Below are 6,728 nucleotides of genomic sequence, written 5' to 3'. Positions count from 1 at the left end.
CTTTGTCATATATATATATATTATTTATATATACTTTTATCTCAGCTTTCGTGTAGAAATAATACCTCTTTCTCTTTCTCTCTTTCTTTTTATTGTATTTGTATGCTTCTGTATGTGGCGTTGCCGCTCAGTTTGCCGTTCGCATTTATCCAAACAATCCCTAATCGATACTAATTTCAAGCGGAAAAATATTTAACGCCAGAGTCTTAGCGTTTCTTAAGATAGAAGCGGATTTTTCTTTTAATATAAAGTACATTCATTCGTTTTTTTTTTTTTTTCAAAAACTTAAATGCAAAAACAAATTTGCAACTTGCATTGCTTATCTAACATGTAGTATACAAAATTCATGTGCTTGAAAATTGTCAATGAAAGTTAAATGCAGAAAATCGTTCCAAAATGAGGTTACATATAATTTTAAAAAGACGAAAAGATGAATAATTAATCGTAGCAAGCTTAAACAATATAAGAATATCTCTCAATCTACGCGATACAAACAGAAGTATAGTATTATCGCAAATTTCTCAAAGTCATAAAAATAAGTTAATACTTTGGCTTTTTCACGATAAGAGTTGTGCATAAGAGTAGGAGTAAATTTTTATCATAGGACACAATCTTCCTTTTTCTTATAGTAATGACGATACAAACAGATATAGGTTCTCGAAAATTGATATTTTCGAACGTTTCGACTTCCAGAGTTCGTATAATTAACGTCGAATCACTTGACACTTCTGCCTTCATACTGCGAACCCGTATCCATCATTTATTGGTATAATCAGAGTAGATACTTTACAGTAAGACACTTGGTAAATTAGACTTCTTGTTTATTTCTGCCAACAATTCTCGGCTCAAGAACGCTCTGTAACGATATACAATTACAAGCATGCAATTCCTAGGTGTGCCTCGCTTCTTCAAGGACATAATCCACCTGCGAGTCTTGCGCGCTTTTTCCGATATAGTTAAACATGATAATTGATACAAGTACAATACTGGAAACGAATAAACATAGCAGTAGCTACACCGAAAAATCGATTGTGTCTATACGAAAAATTATCATTTATGTAAACGACATTCTCTCAAATGATAAACTAAAAACTGTATGTTTTTTTAAAAAGAAAAACAAAGATATTAGTTTTCCATTTTAATCTTATTGCTTGGCTTTAATCAACAAGCAGGAAGAGAAAGAGATTATGTTAATTTAAATACGTGTTTATTTAAATGTGCAATCTGATAGATTACGTAAAGCATTAATCTTAATATTTATGTGTTTTTGGGAAGAACATTTTATACTAAGTTAATATATGTCACTAAATATCTTGCAATATTTTTATCAATTTTAAAACTTCGTATTTCATTCTGTAATTTTAAAATTTGTTATATGTACTCTATTAATAATTGAAGTAAAAAAACTTTTTTAGTTCTTTGAACCGGTTACACAAATTTCCTCCCTTAAGTTTCATGTTATTCTAAGCCGAGCAATAAAATTATGCAATATAATATGCGTGTTATAATATGCATAATAATATAATATATAATTTACATTTGCATTTACAGATACATTTTTTATCTGATATTTCAATGTATCATGAAATACTCTTAGAAAATATAAATTAGAAATATATTATATCGATATAAGAGAAAATACAGAGGAATGTGTATAAATTTTATAATGATACAAACAAAAAATTTTATAAAAATGCTTATATAAAATTATTCCTTTCGCTTATAAGCGTGAATAAAATGTGCAGACATTTTTTAGTGTTTAGCGCTGCTAAACTTATCTTCAAAAATATAAAAGTCTTATCCAATGATCTCAAAATACATATTCAATGATGTCATATGCATTAATATACTGCGATATATTAAATATGTTTACATAAATTAAAAAAAAATCATAAGATGTAGGAGAATATACAAGTCTCGCAGTTACGAGAACGAGGCACTGCCTACAAGTACAATACAATCGCGCGTCTCCTGTTCCGACAAATAAACCAGAAGGAATCGAGCATCCTCACGGCAAACCGCGTAACACCGCGCAATGAAAATTCATCGGATTGATCGTTCGTAAATAGCGGTCGCATTCTCGAGATCGGGCAACTATCGCGGTCCGCACGCTAGAAAATACGTCAACAATGAGATACTCTTTTTTTACAATATTGTTCAATCATAAATGTCAGAAATATTGCGGTTTCAATCTTTTGTCGGTATATCAATAGTTTTAAATGATCTCACATACAATTAATTGCTAAATCTTTAACACTAATTTATCTATATTCTTCACTGTGGTAGCATCTTTGCTTGTGTAACGTCAATAATCAATGATTTAATAAATATTTAATAAATATTTATTAAATGTTTCTAATAGATCGCGGGGAAGTCGATTATGTTTCTTTTGTCTGCCTCAAATAATACAAGAATCTACAAAACGTCTCAATGTTTCATAACGTTGTTTTTTTAGATGTGTTTGTATTATCTGGGCTGACTCTTATTTATACATTAACAGATAGAGAAGGACTCTTCATATACAAAATAACTAACAATAAATAAAGCGCAAAGTAAGAGTTAAACACATTTTTTAAATAGTCACACAATTAAAAGGAATAAATTATAAATAAAGAAAAGTAAAATTGAAAAAAATATATAATAAAAAAATTCAGTTTAAATTCATATATAAAACGTAGCAGCGAGTGCGATCGCCGTAAAACACACTTATTTAGTCGACTTTGTGAACAAGGACATGAAACGAAATGTGAGAAGATCAGCTCGTTAAAGAATAAATCGGATAGACATTTACCGGCGTTTTGAAACGGAATTTCTTGTGGAAGATATCATGAGATATTTAACATGGCTTGGGTGCCCTTGGAGTCGAATTCAGAGATTATGACAAAATTCCTCCACAAGTTAGGTGTTTCAAAGAAGTGGTCGATCTTAGATGTATACGGCTTAGAGTCGGAATTGTTGGCGATCATCCCTAAACCTGTGCCATCATTTTACTTTATTCTATTTCTTCAAAGATTGAAAAGACTAACGAAGAGCAAACAGAAGCTAAGGATAGATAAGCAAAATTGATGCAGAATTTATCATATAAAGCAATCTATTTCGAATGCGTGTGGAACAATTGCATTACTTCACAATGTGGCGAATAATTTGGATGTGATACAGCTGGAGGATGGCTTTTTTAAAAAGTTTTTAGAAGAAATCAAAGGACTTTCGTATATAGAACGTGGCGAACATTTAGAAAAAGCGCAAGACATCATTGATACTCATATGGAATCTCTAAGGAAGGACAGACCGAGGCACCGGCGGAAGATGTGGAGATGTACCATAACTTTGTCGCCTTTGTCCATAAAGACGATTTCCTGGATATCGAGCTGGACGGTCGAAAATCTGCACCTATCAATCACGGTTCAACTATACTGAAGACACTTCTCGATGATGTCGCTCGCGTGTGCAAGAAATACATGGAACATGATCCTAATGAAGTGCGTTTTACGGCGGTCGCACTCGCTGCTACGTTTTATATTTGAATTTATATAAACTGAGTTTTTTTATTATATATTTTTTTCAATTCGACTTTTCTTTATTTGTAATTTATTCCTTTTAATTGTGTGACTATTTAAAAAATGTATTTGACTCTTAGTTTGCCCTTTATTTATTGTTATTTATTTCTTATTCAAATAAAATTAGAATCTAACGAAATCGAGTTTGAAAATTTAACTGATCTCGTCTTTCTACTAATATTTTATTTTGAAAAACAATTACGTATATAACGTATTCACGTGTATAATATATAAATAAAAAAATCACTATTTTTCACATAAGCATTAAAAAGTAATAAAAATATTAATATTTTTTCCTCTTATTATCGAGGTATGAATTATTAATTATCTCGTACATGATCCCTTTACGCCTTAACAGTTAAGAATTAACATGACGAATAAATACAGTTTGACTCAATATGAGCCAAATCATTTGCACGTCACGCTCGTAATCGGCGTAGCAAGCGATATGACAACGGCGCGACTGTACGATGTACCCGATCTCGTTGAGCGCGCACGGCCGACACTTGTTGCATTTTGATTAAAGCGGATGCAAGGAGGGTGCGGGGCGGGCGGGGAGTGGAGGCAGCGCAAGCCTCGCGCACCCTTACAAACGACTAAAAGGTCTCACTGCTCACGCTCTTGATGGAAAAAGTTCGTCGGCTACGTAAAATGAACAGAGGATATGCATTGTGTGTGCAATGTTCCCATGTTAACCGTCGTTAGGTAGGTAAGTTCCTGTAAATTACAACCGCACCGTGCGCGCACGCGGCTCGACGGAGCCGCACCTCTCTCTCTCTCTCTCTCTCTCTCTCTCTTTTCGCCTCTTTCTTTCTTTTCTCTTTTTCATTTAGGTATTACACATATGCGAATACACAATATTTACACAGACGATCCGTCCGCCTGTTTCATTTCAATGATCCCACGAGTACGCTTCGCTTCGGTGACACTACACAGTCACGCACAAGTGTATAACTTTCCCCGTTTTCTTTCAATCTTCTATCCTTTTCTTGATATATTTCCGGTATGTTTTATTGTTCCGCCTATATCACCTTTTCTCCTCGTACTCGTTACCGTTTTCTTCCCTGTAGAAAAAACTATCTCTTCCGCACCCATTTTCTCTTTTCTCCTTTTTGCGCGTTACAAAGGAATATAAAACTATTTATATAAAAAGATTACGCAAGAATCTGGTGGATTACCGACGAGCGCCGCGATTCGTATCCCTTGCGGAGTGTTGTCTCTTTGGAATTTTCGTGTTAGACGTTGACGGGGGCGTCTATCCCTCTCGGTCCCGATATGTGCACACGGAGGTAAGAAGAAGTGCGTTGTGTAAGGACTCATGGAGCATTTTTCAGCACTCGATTGGAGCGGCGTTCGTTGAAATCCACGCATTTGTATTGTTTTCACGGTGTTTTACGTAAGACTAAGTCGATCCCTTATGAAATACGTCGAGCGCATCTCATCGAGGACTATCCGGATACATTACGAGACGCATTTCGAATCGCAAGAAAAAGATTTTTGCACGTGAAAGAATGTTTTGGTATCGCGAAAATTCTCACATGTCATCATCGTTCCTCCTCTCACTCTCTCATCTTTCTTTCTATCGTATTTTCGATTTACTCTCTTATCTATAACAATGCTCGTCGTTTATCCTCTCTTTTCTTTCGTTTTCCTTTCATGCATACACATACATACAGCCATAAACACGCGCGCGCTCTCTTCTACTCGTCTATTTCCTTACCATACTCTCGCAAAATAACTTAATATCTATATCCAATATATTAGATATTAAATAATAACCATATTCATATAATAATTTTAAATAATATGATTTCCAACAAAGCGCCCGCTACGCTCAACAAATAAAATTAACATAATTCGAGGAATTCCCACAGAAATTACTTATTGATGGTTTCATGATAAATTTTAGTACGTCGCGATAATATTTATGATCTGTATTTAAAAAAAGTTTCTCGTAATTCATGAATATGTTTTGGTTGTTTTTGGCATTCTACCGCGAGTACGGACTAATCACTAATATGTGAATTCTTATGAATCAAAATTATATATATAGTTATAAGCGATAATATACAACTACAATTCTCTCTCATTATAGATCTTAGAGATCGTTATGAATAAAAATAAAAAGAATAATACATATACATGGAAATACATACATATACACATACGATGTGTGTGTGTGTGTGTGTTGTGTATGTATGTATGTACGTATACGTATAAATCAAAACACGTAGAAGCGCGACTCGCGGTGCGTGACAGGTCAAAACACAAACGTCCCTGGCAATTAAATGTCTGTGCCTCCTACATTTTTGGAAGGAGACATTATTGTATTAAAAAAACGAGCAAAAAAGATCTTTTTATTAAATATAGAGACGGCCTATTAGGTAGAAATGGCTTGATTCACGAATCTTTTCGTCAAACTTCATCATTTATAATATTAAACATATATAAAAAATATAATTTTATGTCAATACTTGTTTTAAATCGGAATGCAAGATGTTCTACGAGTACTATGTGACATTCATTAACAACAGATTTCTGAGAATAATTAGAAACTTAAAAAAAATCTTGTGCCAAAACGTTCAAGATTTACGAAATGTATTATTAAAAAATGGTTGTCCTGCAAGCGTAAATTAAATTCTACGATACAAATTATTCCAGATCAAGCCACTTCTAGTTTTGAAACATTTTGTCTTCGGCACTGTTCGTAAAAATGCATTTTACATTACAATGATTACGTTTACGAAGATGACATATGTGCGCGGGTCGGATTTTGGGGAGAAGTCGCGTCCCCGAGAAACAGATGCAAACTATGGGACAATGGAAGTGTAATGTTGCACACGCTTGATGTTCGCCCCTCCGAATTAGGCGCTCGAGCCTAATCGGAGAGTTTGGTAGAGCACTTATACATATACATAACGCTGTTCTCGCTAAATAATCGCAATGTCGTCCCTGCTTTTGATTCCTTATCTTTGAAACTGTTCGTAGGTTCCCTTCAAGTTAAGGCGCTGTAACGCACGACATTACGGCGTCGCGCATTTGTTATCTCCTATGTGAAAAATATCCATTTAAATGTTGTGTAAAATGCTATCTCACAAAAAATATGATTCTCTCTATAAAATTGTCAAATTCCACTAACTCGCCTAGAAACATCTTATACACGTTATCGAG

General features: G+C 34.0%; 1 pseudogene; it reads left to right on the top strand.

Annotated features, from left to right (window-relative positions):
• Nucleotides 1-2,732: 2,732 nt before the first annotated feature.
• On the top strand, nt 2,733-3,571 carry LOC108745483 (annotated as a pseudogene).
• Nucleotides 3,572-6,728: the final 3,157 nt, after the last annotated feature.

This window comes from Trachymyrmex septentrionalis, unplaced genomic scaffold (assembly GCF_001594115.1).
Source record: "Trachymyrmex septentrionalis isolate Tsep2-gDNA-1 unplaced genomic scaffold, Tsep1.0 scaffold14, whole genome shotgun sequence".
NCBI lineage: Eukaryota > Metazoa > Arthropoda > Insecta > Hymenoptera > Formicidae > Trachymyrmex > Trachymyrmex septentrionalis.
The sequence above is the reverse complement of the archived record's forward strand: the minus strand, read 5'-3'. Positions and strand labels throughout refer to the sequence as shown.